The sequence below is a fragment of the Mobula hypostoma genome, chromosome 6, assembly GCF_963921235.1.
Source record: "Mobula hypostoma chromosome 6, sMobHyp1.1, whole genome shotgun sequence".
Classification (NCBI taxonomy): Eukaryota; Metazoa; Chordata; class Chondrichthyes; order Myliobatiformes; family Myliobatidae; genus Mobula; species Mobula hypostoma.
In genome coordinates, this window is record NC_086102.1 from 46559654 (window position 1) to 46583053 (window position 23400).

A 23400-nucleotide genomic window follows, 5' to 3' on the forward strand; every position below is an offset into this window, starting at 1 on the left:
GAAAAAACATCTTCACAAAGAGGGTGATAAGGTTATGAAGCACGTACTCAGAGGAAATGGTCAAGGCAGGTATAATTACAATGTTAAAAGACATGGATAGGAAATGTTTATTGGGAAATAGGCAAAACGCAGACAAATGGAAGTAGTTTGGATTGAAATCTTGGTCAGCGTGGAAGAGTTGCAGTGAAGGACTGTCTAATTCTATGAACATGTGACCTGCCTAAACAGAGCTCGCTGAGCCTAAACACGAGGAAATCTGCAGATGCTGGAATTTCAAGCAACACACATAAAAGTTGCTGGTGAATGCAGCAGGCCAGGCAGCATCTCTAGGAAGAGGTCTAACCCAATCTCAGTGCTGGGAATTTGGCCCTGGAGAGGACACAGATGGTGGAATAGGCCAGTTTCATGGGGGACAATGCTATTGGCATATTACCAGTCCTTTGAAGGGGCAGCTACTCATTGCCCATGGTGCAGAGGGTCAGTGCTGCTCAGTAGATTAGGAGCTTGGTGATGGCTAGGCATTGAACATTCTTTCACAGTCTACTGAAATCAAGGACTGCAGCAAAGACAATGCTGTAATGTAACGCAGTGTGGGGTGGAGAGCAATCAAGCCTTGAGGGTTTTGAACATAGATGGTCTTGAGAGCACAGGGGAAAATAGGAGGCCTCTTGGCAATGGCCTCACAGGTTCTTCATGATCCAAGCAAGCAACCACTAGGATATCCACATCACTCACACTGACGGGGGGCTGATGACTGCCAGACTGCACAGCACCTAGTCCAGCCTGTCCTCTTCGTCAACCTGATCTCTAGGTGTTGAAATACTGCTTTAGGAAAATCATTGTCAAAGGTCTTAAGCACTTGACGAAGAAAGTTCTACTTAATCAGTGCCTCAGTGGGAACTTAATAGTTCCCAGCCTTCAGGAGTGCCAGATTTTCCACAGTCCCTAAGTCCACCACAATTAGCACTTGAATGGAAAATGAGAACAGTGGTGTTATGAAATCGGCCAAGAGTTCCTGTCGCTAATTAATGAGAAATGCAAGACATTGAGATGACATGTCTCAGGAGGTAACACAGACCCACAGGCATACAGCTGAGGTCCAATAAAGAAAACCTGAAGTCTAAGAACAGAGCACAAGACTTGCAGAAAAAAGTCTGGCACAGATTTTTCAGTACTGTGAAGGACGCACAAGCACATATCCCACTGAGATAGATTACATCCTTCACTGCTGACAGTAGTCCCAGCTGAAGAGACGGAGTTTCCTCAAATGACAGGCAGTGTAGAGTCCTGCTGAAGGTGAACACAAACACAAGGCCTTGTCAATGTTAATTCTTCAGACAGGTCATTTTTCTCAATATCCTCAGACTGCTTTCTGAGCATAACTGTTTTGTCCTCAACAGACCATACTCTACGTAATTCCGTGCAAAATTTTCTGTCTGAAGTTGATGAAGCTCCAACAATTTAAAAGAAAATCTTATACTGTATGTAGAACCTTCCTAAGTGTGACCAACGAGGAAAGGCGTGCTACACTCCTCCAACGGCTGCCCACCAGCTTCTCGTCAGATGGGCAGGGATGAACTGCAACTACTTTGCTAATACCACTGGGCCTGTAAACAATATTAATTCTTCAATACAGGAAGGCACAAAAGGGTGTGAACTAGGTATAACTACTGGGATTGTGTGCTTCTGATTTTTGGGAATAAAACTCAGCATACTGAAAGCACTATTCATAGATCAGTGAAAATATGGCATTTTATCTTTAACAACCACTTGAATATAGCCAATGCGAAATAAGGACCAAGCATGCTTAGCATGGAACTTTTAATAGAAACTCAATAAACAAAAAGGAGGCAATACTTTAAAATGGAATTATAACATTAAAATAAAAGACCTCATTAATAACATGGAGACACAAGAGTTGCTGGAATATGGAGCAACAATTTAGAGGAACGCAAGGGCAATGTTAAGTTAGTCCTGACGAAGGTTCTCAGCCTGAAACGTCGACTGTACCTCTTCCTAGAGATGCTGCCTGGCCTGCTGCGTTCACCAGCAACTTTGATGTGTGTTGCTTGAATTTCCAGCATCTGCAGAATACCTGTTGTTGGCAATGTTAAGAGTTAGGGCAATGGCACATTATAGTGATCATAACATAATCGTATTTTAAAAGCAGAAAAAGGCAAAGGAGAATAAAAGTATAAGTCCCTGTATGAAGTTGGCAAATTTGAGAAAGATTTTAAGGGGATTATTTCCAGATTAATTCAACAAAAGGTTGGCACATTAAGCAGAGGATGTGGAAAATATTAATGCCCAAAATAAGTGGCACCCAAGAACTTGAAATTAACTCTGGCTCATGCCTATGAATCAAATACCAGGAGGTGAGCACACCAATGGCCAATACTCTTGGATGTCTTTACTACAAGTGACGAACGGGAATTTTCTCATCTGCAATTCTTAATTCTGTGCACATGTGGAAAAAGGAAAATGGCACCAATTTCAGGATGATTTAAGTATGTGTATTTTGGAGATAAATATATTTGAAGAACAGTGTGAGGGATCACATTTTGGTGAGAAAACTAAGATTGCATATTAAAAAATAAAAGTCTAAATAAAGTGATTAAAGGAACAAAAAATGAAAATAACGAAAAATCACAATTTCGGTTAAGGTGACCACTCGAAAAGCAGATCAGTCACTGCGGTTTCGTTTGGAAGGAATAGAATTGAAGAGTAGAAAAGTTACATTAAATTTGGGTTCACCCTTGCCTAGATCACACCCAGAGCAATCTGTAAGGTTCTGTCCACTGTATTATAAATGAATATTGAGACACTGAAGAGGGAGCAAAGAAGATTTGCAAGAGTACATCAGTCACTGAAAGCCAGCATGCAGGTACAGCAGGCAGTGAAGAAAGCTAATGGCATGCTGGCCTTCATAACAAGGGAAATTGTGTATAGGAGCAAAGAGGTCCTTCTGCAGTTGTACAGGGCCCTGGTGAGACCACACCTGGAGTACTGTATAAACACGATGAATTCTGCAGATGCTGGAAATTCAAGCAACACACATCAAAGTTGCTGGTGAACGCAGCAGGCCAGGCAGCATCTCTAGGAAGAGGTACAGTCGACGTTTCAGGCCGAGACCCTTCGTCAGGTTAATTCCTGGGATGGCGGGACTGTCATATGTTGAAAGATTGGAGCGACTGGGCTTGTATACACCGGAATTTAGAAGGATGAGAGGGGATCTGATTGAAACATATAAGATTATTAAGGGATTGGACACGCTGGAGGCAGGAAGCATATCCCCGCTGATGGGTGAGTCCAGAACCAGAGGCCACAGTTTAAGAATAAGGGGTAGGCCATTTAGAACGGAGTTGAGCAAAAACTTTTTTCACCCAGAGATTGGTGGATATGTGGAATGCTCTGCCCCAGAAGGCATTGGAGGCCAAGTCTCTGGATGCTCTCAAGAAAGAGATGGATAAAGCTGTTAAAGATAGTGGAATCAAAGGTTATGGGGATAAGGCAGGAACTGGATACTGATTGTGGATGATCAGCCATGATCACAGTGAATGGCAGTGCTGGCTCGAAGGGCCGAATGACCTACTCCTGCACCTATTGTCTATTGTCTATTGAGTCGAAAAGATTGGGCTGACTGGGTATGACCTGGTAATCTAAGATAGATTAAAAAGACAATTCATGAGAAATTTTTAATTTAGAGTGGTGAGATTGTTCAACCTATGACTAGAGGAAATAGAGTGGGCATATTTATGGGAAAGTTGATAAACATATGAGGTGAACAAAAGGAAAAGAAAGAAATGAAATGTAACAGTAGAATCTGATGCCAACACCTATAACTGTGCAAATGTTATTAAAGTTGATGATTGGAAATAAATACATCGACAGAAATAGATGAAATGTGCAGTATTTACAGCAAACACAAGTAGATTTACCATTTCAGCATTAAATTAACTGACTTTCAATATGCTTTCATCTAATGAATGCAAAGTATAAATAGAGAAAAAGTAACTGAACTGGAAAAAGACATTTGACAAATGTAAATTAATTTTTTTATGACCAAATGGTTATCACGTTAAACACTATGGAATCAAGTAAAGCTAAGGTTTTATAAATGGACACACTGTTTCAACAGCAACTTCGATAAGGTTAAACCATAAGGTTCAGAACTTTTCCAACTAGAAACAATTGCTTTGGCTGTCAGATGAACTGACAGATATTGTGGTTTGAGATTAACTTCATGGAATCAACTCCTCGTTAAGATCAAAAATGTAAACTCCATTTTCAGTTCAAGGTTATCTAATACTGACTATCTGCCTCTTTCCAGTCTTCCACCAGTAACATCTTCATTGCTCCAATTGCCTCACTGTTTATTGTTTTGCCAGTTTATTGCAGATATCAAAATCAAGCACTGATCTGGAAAATTGCTTTTAGGAATCAGATTAAAAAGGTTCCTTCCCATACCCTTGATAAAAAGTGAACATCTGTGTCCTTAGATGAAAAATTATCTGGCTAGTTTTGAAGTAGCCGGAAAGAAAACAGTTTAATGCTGCAAATGTGCAATGCAGTCCATTCTGCATCATACACCATTAGGAAAGGCTTTTTCCTCTTAGGTGCAAAGGATATACATCTGATTACCACTCTGCAGGGTCTCTGATACCTCTTTGAGGCTCACTTTCTAATTACATAGCCATGCTACCTGCAGTTGGTTTCTCCAGGCAATTGCCAGTGAAATCAGTGCTCCTTCATAGCAGAAGCTCAATGGGATGCCAAGCAACTAGATAGATCTGTGTTTTTCAAGCTGGAGAAGAAGCACTTGAAAGAAAATTTTAAACATATATCAGAACATTAAAGATTTAGAGAAAATTAACCTAAATTTTACATTAATTTGGAGGAATAGTTCTAATTGTTAAAAGGTAGTTTTAGGACTGAGAACAAGAACTTCCTCACCATGTAATCAATATATGGGATAAACTTGGTGGTTGAGGGGAAAATGCTGGAAACAATTAGAAAACTGCTAGAACCTACAATGCAGATAAGATCAAGGGTAGTGTAGTCTAGTAGATTATTTGAAACAGGTTTAAAGAGAACTTAATTTCCCTTTCTATGTGAGAAACTAGAAATCAATGCTGTTGATGCAAAAGTGAAAATCCTTCAAAACAATTAATGCATTCCTAAGAAAAAAATTGTTGGCAATCTCATGAGATTTTGTTCCCTGATATTTTAGTGCTGGTGTTAACCCCCTTACCTTAAATTAATTGATGCCATTAGTACATTGGCAGAAAGACATATTTGTTAAATAATTGTTCAATATTCATAACCTGTTATCCTAAATTGCCTAATTGCTTTTGTGACTGAGAAGTAAAGAAAGTAAATAATACTTAGAGAAAGATAACCCCTCTAAAAAATTAGAAGCCAGAGCTTTATGATGTAATCTGACCATATTTGATACGGTAGAAATCAGTTTATAACCTGCAACATCCTAGAACAATGGCCTCCAAAGCCAATACAATGAGTAACTGATGACCTTTTAGCCAGAAATCCTGTAAACCATTAAAGCAAAATAATTATTTTCAATCACCCTGAAAAGAAATCTATCTACAAACCGTATATTACTGAGCATTCATAGTGCTTTGTCACAGATGGTAGATTAAAATACTTAACACTGTTAATATATTACTTACTCTACTTATGGAAGTATGATTATAAAGAGCAAGCAACAGAATGATCCATCATGATAATATCTACCTTATAGATACGTACGACAATAAAGTATATCAGTAAACCATGTATCCACTTTGGATACCTTACTTTAATTTGTGTAAATCACAGAACAGTTAAGGAACTGCACCTAATTAAGAACATAAAACATAGGAGCAGAATTAGGCCATTTAGCCCATCGAGTCTGCACTGCCATTCTATCATGGCTGACTTATCATCCCTCTCAACTACTCCCTCCTGCCTTCTCCCATAACCTTTGACACTCTTACTCATCAAAACCTGTCAATCCCCACTTTAAATACACCCAGTTACTTAACCTCGTTAGTCATCTGTGGCCATGAATTCCACAGATTCACCACCCTCTGGCTAACAAAATTCTTCCTCATCTCTGTTCTAAAGGGATGTCCTTGTATTCTGAGATTGTGCCCTCTGGTATTCACTAGAATTCAGAAGTATGAGGGGTGACCTCATTGAGGGGCCTTGATATGGGGATACGAGGCGAGAATGTTTCCAATGGTGGGAGAGTCTAAGACCAGAGGACACAGCCTCAGAATAGAGAGGTGCCCTTTTAGAATGGAGATGAGGAGGAATATCTTTAGCCACAGAATGGTGAATCTGTGGAATTTTTTGCCACAGGCAGCCGTGGAGATCAAGTCTTTATGTATATTTAAGGCAGAGATTGACAGGTTCTTGATTGGTCAGGATAAGCAGGGGTACGGGGAGGAGATTGGTGTTGGATCAGACATCATGAAATAGCAGAGCAGACTCGATGGGCCAAATGGACTAATTCTGCTCCTATATCTTATGGTTTTATGGTCCTAGACACTCCATTTTACCCAATACCTTAAAAAGGTTCTGATAGCACAGTAGCAAAGAGTCTATTTAATGGCATGCTGTCTTTAGACAAAGATCTGGGAATAATTATCTTCTGTTTTATGCTGGAATTTTATTGTTTACACCTTGGTAATAATTAGTATCATAGACATCCAATGAATATTCATTTAACAGACAAATCGAATGTAAAAAAATGCATACTAGTCACGCGATTCTTTCATATCCTTTAAATCCAGTGAGTTGAATGATCTGGTCTGACCTGACAAAAAAATACAATAAAAGTAGATTCAAAGTTCAAAGTACATTTATTATCAAAGTATGTATACTATAAATAACCTTGAGAGCCGTCTCTTTACAGGCAGTCACACAACAAAGAAACCCAATTGAACCCAATAAAAAAAGAAGACAGTCAAACACTCAATACGCAGAGAAAAAACAAATCATGCAAACAATACAAGTAAGCAAATAACTTCTGAACTGAAGTTCACGAAAGTGAGTCCACAGTCATGAAGCCAGTCATCACTGCAGCTGGTCCAGGAGTCCAATAGTTGTAGGCCACAGCCTCATTTCAGTGCAGAGCTGAGTAAACTTCACGAGCAGCAGGATGGACACCGGCCCATCCCTCACCTCCAGCCCAACACCGACCTTTTCAATTTGGCCTGGTGTATAAATCGGCCATACCTTGGGTCATTTCTCGGTCCTGGACTCGGGCCCTCCCTCTTCAATATGTTCTTGGGCCTGGGCCTTGCTGCTTCAACTCAATCCATACCTGACCATTCCAATCTGGCCCAGCACTTAAATCAGCCGAATAGTGGATCGTTTCTTGCTCTTGGGCCTGTACCCCACTGCCCCAACTCTGCCTTGCCTTGGTTAAGCCACCTTGAATCACCTCCAAGTCCGCTCCAGAAATGGCCAAACGTTGGCTCATTCCCTACTCTCGGGCCCTGATTCAGCCCGTACCCACCACGCTGCAACCATCCTGCACCTTCGAGACTTCAGTTCACACTGCAAAAATGCCAAGTCGTACAGACCATTCAGAAGGTCAACTCTGAAAGTGAAATTACAAACTATTGATTGGGTGATCATTTGTGAGAAAAAGTATGATCAATAAAGTAGTTAATAGTGTTGTTTGCCACCAACAAGTCATCGCTATGCTACACCAGTGCCACCTTAAACCAGAAAACATTCAATAATATCTTTCTAAGAGGAATTTGATAAATACTTTTCAGAGCTAAATTGATGAGGCTACAAAGAAACAATAGGGAACTGAGACTAGATGGAGAGCTTTCAAGGAATTAAGGTAGGTACGCAGGTCTTCTATGTTGTGTGAGTTTTAGATGAATGCCACAAAGGTCCAATATAACTTAATACCACAGATGAAAAACACTGCCCATTTTGCATAAATGCCATAAGGAAAAGATCTTTTTTCTCTTAGACACCTATGTGACAGGGTCCTGAATTACCCCTACAAACTGTGCTTGATCATCCCGATGAACTGTGCTTTTGAAAAGAGAGAGAGGGAGGTGCTCAACAAGACACCTTGTTAAAAAGAGAAAGAGAGAGTTATGTAACACTGACATCTTGTTTTTAAGAGAGAGAGAGAGAGAGATGAATACTGCTTGGAGATGGTGTTGTGATTTTTCGGCAGGTTGTTTATACTTTCTCCAAGGACATTGCCTGCTTGTACATTCTTACACAGACAAAGAAGGAAGGAGTTATTTGAATGACAGTTGGCACTCAGTATGGTGAGATAAATAGGAGGTCAGATGATAGACCTGCAACACAAGTTTTTGGACACTGAATAAGATTTGTTGTGCCCACAGAAAAAGCGGGTTTTTGGAGGATCGATCAGGCGGATCGATCAGTGGCTCTTGCAGTGAGAAAAGGGAGTGACTGGTGGAGAGTTGTCCATGTGTCCAACCTTTGGCTGGGTTGATGATTCCACCACAGAAGAACAGTCCCCTTTGTTGAAGTCACAGTCCAGTGACTTTTAAAGGATTTTGGAGGACAACGGAAAGATCGACGGCATCAGCTCATCTGAAGACTCAAATCTCTCCCTCTCTCTCCATCACTACTCAACTCAATACCACGAATTGAACTGAACTTTACTCATTAGCGTAAGACTAATTACCCCTAGACTTGAAGAAGCTTGGTTTATATATATATTCCACACTTACTTATATATAATCATTGCTAACCTGTTTGATTTATCTGCATTTATATTACTGTATTGCATAGTTACTAATAAATATTATTAGTTAATAACAATACTGGACTCCAAAGTGTTTTCCATCTCTGCTGGTTCTTTAACCCGTCACGGGGTACGTGACCCCTAGGATATACATCTTATTAGCAGGGTAGGACTTTTGCAATGAAGGTAAGGGCTCCTCAGGAGTGTGTAGGACAGAGGAACTGAGGAGTACAAGTACATGGTTCTCTGAAAGTGGCATCACAGGTAGGCAGGGTGGTGAAGGAAATGCATGGCGTGCTGGTCTTCATCAGCAGGGCATTAAAAAGGATGTTATGTTGCAGATGCTTTGGTGAGGCTGCACCTGGAGTACTGTGTTATTTTTTTTGCTTAACCCTGTTGTACGAAAGACGTTATTAAGCTGGAAAGATTGCAAAGGAGATTTACAAGAATATTGCCGGGTCGTGCGGGCCTGTGTTATAGGAAGGGTTCGGTCAGACTAGGACTTCATTTCTTGGAGACAGGAGACTGAGGAGTGACCTTACAGGGGTGTATAAGATCACAAGGGACACACGGAGGGTGAACACACCCCATCTTTTTTCCAGGGAAGGAGGATCAAAAACTTGAGGTCTTAGTTTGAAAGTGACAGGGGCAACTTCTTCACACAAAACGTAGTGCATATACATGGAATGAGCTGCCACAGGAAGTGGTGGCTTTCTGTTAATGGCATTCAGAGAACACCTTAGTTCATCATCTTCAACAGCCTTAACCTTAACATCCCCTCTAGATACCTTCTTAATTATCACTTTCTCAAAACCAGTCACAGAACGGTCATATCATCATGCCAGTGAACCAAGACTGAGTTAAAAATGCCACTTCTATAAATGGTCCAACCAGAAGATCATCATAATCGTTAGAAATTTGGATACGGCAATAACATACTTAAAATAATTCCCATAGATTGATTAACTTGTCCTGCTCCTTTGACGTTACATAAATACAAAGGCTTCTGTAGTATAAATTGTGAAATAAGTCGCACGTCAGTGACAATATATAACCAGATTAGGTAACATTTTATTGTTTTTTTTAAGACGAACATTGTGATCTCTCATTTTTCTTTTTTTTTTGCACCACACGTGCCTTAGATGATAGCATTCTCACCTCTGAGTCAGCAGGTAAAAGGACCTACCGCAGAGGCATGAGAACAAAATTCCAGACTAAACAAACAATGGCATTCTGTGTCACTGGAAGGTCAGGTAAGATCTTAAACCAAGACCCCATCTACATTCTCAGGCGTGACAGTACTGTTTGAGGAGGAGAAGGGAGTTTCCCTTGTGTTCTGTCTAATATTTAGCCCTCAATCAACAGTACAAAAGCAAAGACATTATTGGAGATTTGTTTGTAGCACCCTCCTGTACGCAATTTGGCTGCTGCATTACAGAAGTGACCATGTTTTGTAAGTAACTCACTGGCTGTGAAATATTTTTGGGATATTGGGGTGGCTGATTTATAAATACAAACCTCTCCTTTATGAATGGTACAGAATGTTTATGATATGTACAGTAGATTTATTGGCAATATTTTGTGAAATATCCACAAAACAAAACGTTTTTGGTTGGCAGTAATGTCAAATCCCATAATCAAAGAGTTAAATTGAGCAAACGATAATGAGAACATTAAAGTGCACACTCCTGAAAATTTAATTTCTCCTTTAAAAATTTCTTCACTGATAGATCTTAGTGGAAAAGAAAATACTTCCGAGCAAGCAGAAAAACGAAACAAAACAGCCTGAGTGGAAAATGTAGTTTGGCAAGGCAAACAATCAACTCAGTGAATGTCGTTGACGTGACCTTGAGGAGAGCAGCAGGGAAGTTGTTCTCAAGGTAATCTGTCAACTGAATGTTCAGAGCTGAACAGTACAGACGTCGCCTGCCCTGTAGTGTGTGTTGAGAATAACCCCGACTAGGTGCAAGCTTCTTGTGAACTACATGCCGAAAATTAAAAAAGAAACAGCTAAATTTGCGCTACTTCTGCGTTCAAACGAGTTTCTTTTGAGGAATGTCAAATTATGCGAAGTCATGCGAGTGGAAGTGCACAATGCAGGTGTCCTAATTTATAGTCTAACAGAATGGCGTGTTTTGGTGTTGGGAAATGCGACCCTTGCGGAGGTTAATCATGTCAATAATGCTGCTGAATTATGGCGGGCGGTTGTTGTGGGGCTCACTCTTTGCATGGGCGCTCGGTCGTCATTGTGCCATGGCCGAGAAACAACTGTCTTGGCTCAATTCCTCCGAGGAGTAAAGCGCTCTGAGTTAGTGGCGTCACAACTGCTCGTTTCATCCTGTCTGGATCTCTTTGTCTCGAGTGCTGCATGTAAGCGTGCACAGGTTGTTTAAAGGAATATCTGTGCGGTTCGGGCGGCCCGCTTCTGCAGTTGGCGTCGAGGGGAGTTCGGTATCCCAGCGAAACATCCTTTGGCTCTCTCACAAACAGCTCACGCTCACACGGGAACTCATTGGCTCTGCGCAAGGGCGGAGCGGTGACATTTCATTTTTAACCGCCTTGGCTGTTCCAGCAGGGGAGAGATCCTAGAATGCCCAAAGAGGCTGTTGTCGTAAGGAAGTCGACGCTGTAAAATTATCTCGTTTATCAAGGAATTTTGTTTTGAATAACAATGCCTGACATTTCGTTCCAACCAGCACACTGAATGCATCGTAAAGTACACTGTAGGAGTGGCGAACTGGACGAGACTAGAAGTATTTGGAGTCCATCCAGTAGAGTTAGGAGATGAATTCACGCTCTGTCTTGGCAGCAGCGCGTCGGACCGACAGCTCTCTTGCATTCCTTTTGCAAACGCCCCCCTCCTTTAGTCCGCTCTGTCTCTGAAGCAGCGTCGACCGCCAGAGCTGAGGCCGCTGCTCCCAGCTCGGAGGGCAGGTGCTCTGAGCTTTTCCCTCTGACCCCGGCGACGTGGGAACTAGACGGAGATTTTCTTGTCTGGATTTCTGTCGAACAGCAATAGGTTTATTTTAAATGTTGTTGCAACCACCCTTAAAGTCGGGGCGAAATGATTAACTTGCTCTCCTAATGTTTTATAATAAAACCTCCACTTTTCTAAAACTTTAAGTTTGATTTTCCTATTTTATTTTATCTGTAGCGTCGCCCTAAACCACGCACTGTTTCTTACCTGAACATGCAGGTAAGTAATAAATTCCCCGGTTACGGTATATCATTATCAAGATGGCCCTCAGTGAAAAGCGGGAGGAGAGCTAGGGAAAGGCTGCACACGGCGTCTGTTGCCTACCATCCTTCAAATGCCCTTCAGGCATAGCCGCTTCCAGTCTCTTGGCTGAGATTAGAATCATGTGGGACAAAACTGTTGCATAAACCCAGCTAAAGCCACTCCGCATTACGTCTGCAACGTGATGCTGACTTTGAAAAGTGTTGCACACTAATTTCTGGAAAAGCAGAAAATGCCTGACATAGTAAAAGTTAACCATTTTAACCTCGACACGGAAGCTTTCTGATCCCTTAACTGTTTCCCGTTTTTAAAGAAATACCCTTTATGGCCTGCATGCAAAGTTTTAAAACTACAAAAGCTTGTCCACGTCATTTGGACTCCAGCAGAAATTCCAATATTCTAGTTGGAAGCTAAATGCCCATTCACCGAGATAAAAACAAAGCTGCAAATACTGGCAAGGTCAGACAGCATCTGTGGACAGAGTAACAGGGTTAATGTCTCAGATTAAGGTTTTTCTATTGCCTTTCAGTGATTTACTCAGAGAAATTATGTTGCTATCGTTTATTATTGTGAAATAGCTATTTATATTCTGATTTTTCTGAAGACTCTGTACAAGTCACAGAAGACTATCATTGGAAAGGTCACCTTATTCCCTGAGGTTTGGCTATTTTGCTGCAGCCAGCAATATTTCATTTATTTTTGTAACCCACTTAATTCTTCTGATGTGAGAAATGAAGTGTGTTGGGTAGAGAGGCAGAGGCAGGAGCTACCACACCATTAACTACTGCAGTTCAAATTCCAGGGCATTGCTATAACAGATATGTTTGGTGATGATTAACAGAAGTCATCATGAAAATATGCATCAATTATTACAGTTTGGCTGAGCGATTTCTCCTCTACTGCTCTGTGCGAGAAGAAATAGCTGGAATGAGGCAGCCTGAGGTGAGAGGGCCTTCCTCCTTTGCAATCTTAAAGCACACTGGGAAAGGAATTGCAGATCTGAAACCATATCGTGGTGCAGCAACGCACCCTGGGAAAGTATCTTTCAGTCCTATCATAATTGCATTTTACACAAGCAGATGAAAGGCACGGCCGCTGAGCTATGGTGCTTTTATTCATGTTTTGTGCTTAATGAGGAGTCGTGCCATTTTTCTGGATTCATCATTGTAAAATTCCAGCAATTTAAAAATTGCTTAGCAGCTAAGTAGGGTGATTTGGAGAAATTGTAATACATCACTGAGCCATTTTGGGGAAGACGACAAAGATTGGATAGTCGGAACAAGTGGAGATAGATTTGGGTGTGATAAATGAGTGATGGACCTGTACTTTATTAGGCAGTGCAGTCCTGAGATGTGATGCCATCTCACTCTTGTGGCAGGCGTACAGAGGTTAGATATCTTCCAGAGGAAATGCAAAATCTCTCAGTCTCATGGAATACTACAAAGCAAAATGAGAAAAGCATGATTAGAGAAGATATAAATTGCTAAATTAAAGTAAATGGCAGGGTGTAAGATGTCCATTTATATTACCCAGCTGAAGAAAATCATCAGTTCTCACAATGCAGGTTGTTACTTTACGCCTCTGCCAGTTGGAAAGTAACGTAGCAAGCAGTGATAGCTCTGAGGCCTTCCTCTGTCTATTAATGCATTCATTGCAGCAACAACTCATAAGGGCAAAATGAGACAATCTGAGCACCCTGCCAGGGGTGGTGGTAGAACCAGGTACATTAAGGGTATTTAAGATGCTCTTGGATAGGCACTTGGGTGATGGAAAAATGGAGGACTGTGTAGGAAGGAAGGGCTAGATCGTGGAGTAGATTTAAAGGTTGGCACAATATTGTGGGCCGAAGGGCCTGTAATGTGCTATAGATTTTCTATGTTTCTATATTCAGCGAGTTGGGTAGCACCCATGAAGAGAGAATTAATATTTCAAGTTGATGACCTTTTACTGAAAACCTGAAAGATTAGCCCTGTTTTTCTCTCCACAGATACTGCCAGACCTACTGAACATACCTAGCATTATGTTTTAATTGCAGATAAGCTACTGTCATTCACCATTTCTAAATACCATATTATAGTCAGTCATCAGAGTAGCTCAGCTTTTGAATTTACTGTTTGTGTTTTGATCTTTTTCCGAATGCATGAAATTTAGAAGATGGAATTTCAGGGCATTTTATCCATCAGTGAAAGTGTGGCAGTAGAGAGCTCATGGCCCCAGCATTCTAATTTCCAGAATAGTCTATGACTTATTTACATACTTAGATTGAGTACAAGGGTGGTATACTGCTGCTCCACTCTTAGTAATAGATAAAAGATTTAGAGTATTTTGAAACCAACCGGCTCTGCACACCAAACTATTTAATCTATTCTGAGATTAATTTTGTCTGCCAACCATGCAACTGGCACACGTCCTTGGGAGAGAGCAGTGCGCAAAATTCCCTGAATTACTCAGGACATCCCTACAAGTACATGGTGCCAAAGCTACTAGCGAAACTGGGACTAGTGGTCAAGCAGCATATTGACTATCTCTGACCCAACTCCTCCCAAAACCTAAGCCTGAGATATGTTCACTTGCTACCTAGCAGATTTGGGTTATCATTCTAATTGTGTAAGAGTACATCTACCTGGACTACATTCTCCCTACTCGCACACCCACACCAAAGATTTGCGTCCTGTGCATTTATAATGTCCTCTGTTTACCAGTCCATGGAACCTCTCCCTTATAAAGGAATATTTCTTGCAAGATTTCTTTCTGTTGAAATTAAATTTGGAAAAATTACACGAAGGAGTTCAAATTTATTATAACTACGTTGTGCAAATGTTTTTCAGGAACCTTTCTACATAAAGCAAGTCATAGAGTTTTTTTTAATATAAATCTTTTATGTAAAACTTTACAAATCTTCTGTAAACTTTGAGTCAAAGAGGCATACAGTATAGAAACAGGACTTTTGTTACCACAAAACTCCCCTGCCTCCATGTCCATACCGACCATCACGTCATATCTATACCATATCATTTACCAACACTTGGACTACAGCCTACAATTCAAGTTCTCATGCAGACAGTTCTTAACTGTGGTGAGTACCTGTCTCTACCGCCGTCATAACCAATTTCCCTCGGGATCAATAAAGTATGACTATGACTATGCTGTGCATTCCAGAATACAACCACCATTTGGGTGAAAAAGCCTTCCTTCATTCCCCTCTATATTTTGTACTTTTCACTTTAAACCCATGCCCGCTGGTGCAAGACTCCTCTGCTATAAAGAAAAGTTTCCAATTATTTACTGTATTTACAGAGAACCTCAATTTTACATACGTACCTCCATCAAATCCCCCCTCAGTGAATATTGGCAGCCTGTGCAATCTGGGAAAAAAGTGATGTTTTATTTGGCTGCAAACATTAGTAACTTCAAGCAATAACCGGTCTGTTCTGTTTAATATTACTAAATATTTAGATGGAAAATTTCTTCTCGATATGTTAACTATAAAACAATTAATATAATTTATACCATTTCTTGCATTATCTGCTCCCAATTCCAAGTAATGATCACAGGCAGAAATTTACACTCACTTATGGATTGTTAATAGTTCATGTTACTCTATGCCAAACTGTTTGATTGGTTCCAGTTTCACTTGTCTTGAAGCAGCCAAGACAGGAATATTGGATGAAAATCAACAATGGTCTCTCTCCTGGCTTTGCAAATAGTTCTCTGACAACATTTGCACTCATGGTACTTAGGAATTTATTTTTCTCTTAAGGAAAGAAACAACTGGAGTACAGATGACGTTCATATTCCTATTCTGATGTGTGGTGAACAGATGAAAAATACTTAAGGAATTTGCCTTTGAACAAAAGTTTAAAGCAATTATTAAATTGCCACATAGACTTGTGAAGCTGAACATCCACTTAAAAGTCATATGGTTTGCTCACAGTGAGATAATTTTTTATACAAAATCTAGTGCTGAGCTGAGTTATTATCTTTAACATAAATTGTTTTCTTAAAGCTAATATTCTGACAACAATTTCAGCTTAAATGTTGTTCGGCGGGGTTTTTAAGACTTTTTATATATTTATTAATCTACATAATTTAATATAATTATATTTAACAATTAGAATTAATTATGTTAATAAAGACATCTATGGATCTGCAAACACATCCTCAAAATTTTCTACTATAAATTTCAGTCCAAACTATTTAAATGTAAGCAGCTTATGCAAACTTTTCATATTGAAGTTACTCCCTCTTGTAGAAAGACTGCAGTGCTGAGAAGGTATAATTATATCACGCTGAGTTTCTATAACCAGTTGTCTATATGAGCTTATAACAGAAGTAAAAAACACAATAGAAAGTATGATTTTGAAAAGGCTACTGAATTATATTTGCTTTCTTATCAAATAATCTTCATCTCTACTAGCAGCAGCCCAAGTCTGCACATGATATTAACTGAATTGAATTCAATGGTGGATTAGCTTGTACTGTAGTATATTAAAATCGTAAATCAAGTCCTTTTGCCTTTAGATATAATGGAGGTCATTATTATAAGCCATTCACAGCATCATTACACCGATTTTTAGCAAAGCCATCATAATACTGTCCCTTCTCCAAGGAAGGGTTTCAGCATTTTCTATTATAGAGAAATAAGAACAATAACAATATGTAAGTGACTTAGCATTCAGCTTTAAAATGGCTATTGTTTATATTTGTGCATCCTAGTCTAATTCCCTTTGATTTCTGAGCCCAAAGATACATTTGGGGTTAATGCCCAGATGCAATGTCATTAATGATTAATATATATTCTCACTTATATTAGGTATTGATGATAAAAAAAATCAGTACTCTATGACTGATTAAAAAACTAACAAAATCGTTCCATATTTGATACAATGTATAAACAGAAAAGTAGAAATATGATTACAAAGCACATTTTTGTATATCAAGAACAGATTCAGAGTATTTTAAAAAACATAAACTGCACTCACATGGTTGTCTTTCAAAGGATATGCCAAAGCACATCACAGTTAGTTTTTACCTTTACAGCATAGTCATGGTTGTAATGTAGGGAGATACTACAATCGTGGAGGGGATAGGATTCCCACACAATCATTATGCTTCAGAGGCAAACAGCTAAACTAATATATAATTGTTGCACAAGTGAGCTACGGGAATAAAACAATTTATCTCTTCTGTGGAAGTTAATGCTTAATTAGAAAGGGATATAGATTTCCAAAAGTACTCCATATTATTCATATATTCTGGTTTGCATGGTGCTTTACCCAATATATCCAGATGCAGCAACAATGCATTCAATACATTCCTGTTTAAGATGGCACTGCTGAAGATGGGTGACAGCTTACTGGCGATTCATAAAGCAAGATATACTAATAAATACTTTATTATTAACACTTGTTCTGTGGAAAATTGTGGTAAATAATCACCATAAATAATGAAGAGACAAGCGAAGGCGGGACTGACTTGAGGGTTGAGGATTGCAATGCAAAGTCGGAGCAAGGTCAAGACATATTCAAAGAGAAGTGGTCAGAGCGAAGGGGTCTGTTCAAGTCAGAGTTAAAGTTGGAGACAGAGTTGGAGCAAACAGAGCAGCGTGCAGGAGTTTCGGAGCCCGTCTACCTAAACCAGGAGCGAGGTCTGATCGATGCAGGAGGGCCTGGGTCCCAGTGCAGGGAATGAACCAATGTTGGGACAATTTAAACCCCAGGCTAGATGGATTGAAAAGGCAGGGTGTCAGGACCAGAGGCAAGGTTCAGGCTGGCTCTGCTTGCTGCACTGGGACAATATCCACGGCACTGAGGCTGCGGCCTGCTCTGGGCTTCATGTCTGCGAGCTCCATGACAATTTGTTTCACTGTGTGATGAACTGAGGCTGAGGTTGCTGGCTTGCTCTGTCAGTTCCGGGCTTCGTGTTCTGAATGCTGTTGCTTGCTTTTATTCTTTGCACGATTTGTGTTTTTTTTCTCTCTCCGCACATTGAGTGTTTGTCTTTTTTTTGGGGGGGGGGGTCCTTTCAGAATTCTTGTTTTGGGGCTGCCTGTAGGGCGATGAATATCAAGTTTGTGTAATTTACACATGTTTTGATAATAAATGTACTTTGAATACAAAAAGTACATGATTATGTGCTTACTCAGGCCTTCACAGGCAGGCAGCTCCCATTCTCCAGCTAACAGGAGTCACCTGTCACTCATTTCCAACTCTTCACCTGCAGCCTATTTAAACCCAAAACTCACCCATTGCCCTTGTTCACCCATTCAACCCAGCTCCTAGCCATCAGTTACCTTGTTGGGTTAAGATTCTGCTCGCTTATTCTGTGGCCCCTCAAAGCTTGTTATTTTACAATTTATTATTAAAGTTACCGCTCACCGCTCGATGGTCTCTGCTGCTTTGCTTTTGGGTTAAGCCTCCTATACATTTCCTGAGAGGATGAGTGGAAAAGGAAGTCGCCTGCCTCCGAGCCCAGATTCCAGTGCCAAAGCACTTCAATGGATCCCCAACCCAATGCTGCAATTTTCTAACATAGAAACACAGTAAACCTGCAGCACAATACAGGCACTTCGGCCCATAATGCTGTGCCAAACATATACTTTAGAAATTACTTAGGGTTACACATAGCCCTCTATTGTTCTAAGCTCCATGTATCTATCTAGGAGTCTCTTAAAAGACCCTATCGTATCTGCCTCCACCACTGTTGCTGGCAGCCCATTCCACGCACTCACCAATCTGTGCGTAAAAAACTTAACCCCAACATCTCCTCTAGACCTGCTTCCAAGCACCTTAAAACTGTGCCATCTCGGGCTAGCCATTTCAGCCCTGGGTAAAAGCCTCTGACTATCCACACAATCAATGCCTCTCATCATCTTATGCTCCTCTATCAGGTCAACTCTCATTCTCTGTCGCTCCAAGGAGAAAAGGCCGAGTTCACTCAACCTATTCTCATAAGGCATGCTCCCCAATCCAGACAAAATTCTTGTTAATCTCCTCTGCACCCTTTCTATGGTTTCCACATCCTTCCTGTAGTGAGGTGACCAGAACTGAGTGCAGTACTCCAAGTGGGGCCTGACCAGGGTCCTATATAGCTGTAACATTACCTCTCTGCTCTTAAACTCAATCCTACGGTTGAAGAAGGCCAATACACCATATGCCGCCTTAATCACAGAGTCAACCTGCGTAGCAACTTTGACTCGGACCCTAAGATCCCTCTGATCCTCCACACTGCCAAGAGTCTTACCATTAATACTATATTCTGCCATCATATTTGACCTACCAAAATGAACCACCTCAAACTTATCTGGGTTGAACTCCATCTGCCACTTCTCAGCCCAGTTTTGCATCCTATCAATGTCCCACTGTAACCTCTGACAGCCCTCCACACTATCCACAATGCCCCCAACCTTTGTGTCATCAGCAAGTTTACTAACCCATCCCGCCACTTCCTCATCCAGGTCGTTTATAAAAATCATGAAGAGAAGGGGTCCCAGAACAGATCCCTGAGGCACACCACTGGTCACCGGCCTCCATGCAGAATATGACCTTGTCTACAACCACTCTTTACCTTCTGTGAGCAAGCCAGTTCTGGATCCACAAAGCAAGGTCCCCTTGGATCCCATACCTCCTTACTTTCTCAATAAGCCTTGTATGGGGTACCTTATCAAATGCCTTGCTGAAATCCATATACACTACATCTACTGCTCTACCTTCATCAATGTGTTTAGTCGCATCCTCATAAAATTCAATCAGGCTCGTAAGGCATGACCTGCCTTTGACAAAGCCATGCTGACTATTACTAATCATATTATGCCTCTCCAAGTGCTCATAAATCTTGCCTCTCAGGATCTTTTCCATTAACTTACCAACCACTGAAGTAAGTCTTACTAGGCCATCTCTACTCCCTTTCTCGAATAAGGGAACAACATTTGCAACTCTCCAATCCTCCAGAACCTCTCCCATCTCATTGATGATGCAAAGATCATTGTCAGAGGCTGAGCAATCTCCTCCCTTGCCTCCCTCTGGTCCCAGAGACTTATTCAATTTGATGCTTTCCAAAAGCTTCAGCAAATTCTCTTTCTTAATATCTACATGCTCAAGCTTTTCAATCTGCTGTAAGTCATCCCTACAATCGCCAAGATCTTTTCCCGTAGTGAATACTGAAGCAAGGTATTCATTAAGTAACTCTGCTGTCTCCTCCAGTTCCATATACACTTTTCCACGGTCACACTTGATTGGTCCTATTCTGTCACGTCTTACCCTCTTGCTCTTCACATACTTGTAGAACGCCTTGGGGTTTCTGTCCCAGTATGTCTTGCATTTCAAGCTCCAACCTTCTCTGTATTCTATGGACCGAGCCAAGATTGCCTTCCGCATATCTTTTTTGACTGGGTGAGCTCTGACTTGGGCCGCTGCTGACTGTGACACCATGTGCAACAGGCCGCTGAGAAGCACCGGGTTATCGACAAACAGGAAGTGGAAAGGAGACAGCGGATCAGATACTTTGCTTGCTTCAAATGCTGATGCTTGGTGCTGGATTCCACGTCATTAACACTCATCAGGCCCTCATCATTAACACCTCCAGAACCCGTGTGGTTAACGCCCTTAATCTGCCCTTCCTCCAACACCAGACCGCGAGTGTTGGTGGAGAAACAACTTGCGAGCTTACTTGGAGCAGCTGGTCACCAGCACATCAAATGTCCCCGTGTCCCGCAATACGGAAGTACCAGATAGGGACAAGGGGCCGTCTACCTGGTAAGTTTGTCCCCGGCTTCTCATTCAGGACCATAACCTGATTCTCTCTGTCCTGCTCCACGTCCTAACGGCTCGACACACACAGGAGGCTCTAGTGGATTCCGGTGCAGCAGACAACTTTCTGGACTGGACTCTGTGTGTGCGGCTTGAATTCCCTCTTGAGCCTGTCTCTCACCCCTTCTGCATCACAGTCATTGACAGACATTCCTTAGGGTCAGAGAGCGTGCAGACAGCCTGTACACATGAGCATCGGAGCGCTTAGCGAGTCCACCTAATTCCTCTTGATTGACTCACCAACTCTCCTCTCGTCCTGTGCTACCCTGGCTCTCCACTCATGACCCTCACTTCGCCTATTCATCCAGGTCACTGCTGAGTTGGAGACCCACCTGTCTGCAGCCTCACTTGAATTCACCCCATAAGCTCAAGGGTAGAGAAGAAGCCCTTGACCTCACTAAACTCCCTCAGTAAGTCACGACTTTGCAATCAACTTCAGTAAACGGGAAGCCAGCACCCTGCACCTCGCAGGCCACAATCAACCTCCACCCTTTTCCAAGGTCGTTCGTTCCCCCTCTCTCCTCCTGAGACCCAAGCCGTAAATGTCTACATCACCAAAGCATACAGCATGCAACACACATCAAAGTTGCTGGTGAACGCAGCAGGCCAGGCAGCATCTCTAGGAAGAGGTACAGAGGATGTTTCGGGCCGAGACCCTTCGTCAGGACTAACTGAAGGAAGATCTAGTAAGAGATTTGAAAGTTGGAGGGGGAGGGGGAGATCCAAAATGATAGGAGAAGACAGGAGGGGGAGGGATGGAGCCAAGAGCTGGACAGGTGATTGGCAAAAGGAATATGAGAGGATCATGGGACAGGAGGCCCAGGGAGAAGGAAAAGGGGGAGGGGGGAAACCCAGCGGATGGGCAAGGGGTATAGTCAGAGGGACAGAGGGAGAAAAAGGAGAGAGAGAGAAAGAATGTGTGTATATAAATAGGTAACGGATGGGGTATGAGGGGGAGGTGGGGCATTAGCAGAAGTTTGAGGTCAATGTTCATGCCATCAGGTTGGAGGCTACCCAGACAGAATATAAAGTGTTGTTCCTCCAACCTGAGTGTGGCTTCATCCTGACAGTAGAGGAGGCCATGGATAGACATATCAGAATGGGAATGGGATGTGGAATTAAAATGTATGGCCACTGGGAGATCCTGCTTTCTCTGGCGGACAGAGCGTAGGTCTTCAGTAAAACGACCTCCCAGTCTGCGTCGGGTCTCGCCAATATATAGAAGGCCACATCGAGAGCACCGGACGCAGTATATCACCCCAGCCGACTCACAGGTGAAGTGGCGCCTCACCTGGAAGGACTGTCTGGGGCCCTGAAAATGGTGGTAAGGGAGGAAGTGTAAGGGCATGTGTAGCACTTGTTCCGCTTACAAGATAAGTGCCAGGAGCGAGATCAGTGGGGAGGGATGGGGGGGACGAATGGACAAGGGAGTCGCGTAGGGAGCAATCCCTGCGGAAAGCAGAGTGGGGGGAGGGAAAGATGTGCTTAGTGGTGGGGTCCTGTTGGAGGTGGCGGAAGTTACAGAGAATAATATGTTGGACCTGGAGGCTGGTGGGGTGGAAGGTGAACCCTCTTCCTAGTGGGGTGGTGGGAGGATGGAGTGAGAGCAGAGTTCGTGAAATGGGGGAGATTTCTTTTTTCGCCCTTTTCTTTTCTCTCCTTTTTCTCTCTCTGTCCCTCTGACTATACCCCTTGCCCAACCTCTGGGTTTTTTTCCTCCCCTCCCCCTTTCTGTCTCCCTGGGCCTCCTGTCGCATGATCCTCTCATATCCCTTTGCCAATCACCTGTCCAGCTCTTGACTCCATCCCTCCCCCTCCTGTCTTCTCCTATCTTTTTGGACCTCCCCCTCCCCCTCCCACTTTCAAATCTCTTACTAGCTCTTCCTTCAGTTAGTCCTGACGAAGGGTCTCGGCCTGAAACGTCGACTGTGCCTCTTCCTAGAGATGCTGCCTGGCCTGCTGCGTTCGCCAGCGACTTTGATGTGTGTTGCTTGAATTTACAGCAGCTGCAGAATTCCTCGTGTTTGCATACAGCATGGCTTCATTTGACCACCCCAGTCCCCAGCATCAAAAAGAAAGATAGGGATCTTCATCCCTGCATTGAGTACCGTAGACTCAACATAATCACCATTCAAAACTGCTACCCTCTCCCCTAGATGGATAATGCATTCATAATGCCCACTGGCCACTATGAATACTTGGCGATGCCTTTCAGACTTTCCAACAGTCCAGCTGTTTTCCAGGCCTTCATTAATGAGATTCTCCAAGACATGCTACACAGGTGGGTGTTTGTTTATCTCAACGACATCCTCATCTTCTCCAAGGACCCCCAATTCCATGCCTGTCAAGTCCATTCAGTCCTTCCGCATCTCCTTGAAAATCAACTTAATGGCACGTTAGAAAAATTGCAGTTCCACACCTGGTCATTTCCTTCCTGGTTTATGCCCTTTCACTCCAAGGCATAACCGTGGACCCAGAGAAAGTGCATGCAGCATTGACTGGCCCCTCAAACAGCTACAGCACTTCTTGGACTTCTCCAACCTCTTCTGCTGTTACATTAGAAACTACAGCTAAGTCGTCACTCCTGTCACCTCCCTCACCAAGTC

The 23400-nt window shown here is 42.1% G+C and overlaps 2 long non-coding RNA genes across 4 annotated transcripts in view; one reads left to right on the forward strand and one right to left on the reverse strand.

Moving 5' to 3' along the window:
• Positions 1-1676: 1676 nt before the first annotated feature.
• The window catches only part of LOC134348012 (uncharacterized), a 43254-nt gene continuing 21530 nt past the window's right edge, over positions 1677-23400 (reverse strand). Inside the window, exons 3-4 of one of the 3 annotated variants that reach the window (XR_010018324.1) lie at positions 6760-6817; positions 1677-2095 (exon numbers count right to left, since the gene is read on the reverse strand). This is a non-coding gene — a long non-coding RNA (uncharacterized LOC134348012). Of the gene's footprint in view, positions 2096-6411; positions 6818-11619; positions 11752-15308; positions 15353-23400 lie in introns of those variants that run through there. The other 2 variants (XR_010018325.1, XR_010018323.1) reach the window with 2 other exon arrangements.
• The window catches only part of LOC134348014 (uncharacterized), a 46702-nt gene continuing 33030 nt past the window's right edge, over positions 9729-23400 (forward strand). Inside the window, exon 1 of the long non-coding RNA XR_010018326.1 lies at positions 9729-10202. This is a non-coding gene — a long non-coding RNA (uncharacterized LOC134348014). The remainder of the gene's footprint in view (positions 10203-23400) is intronic.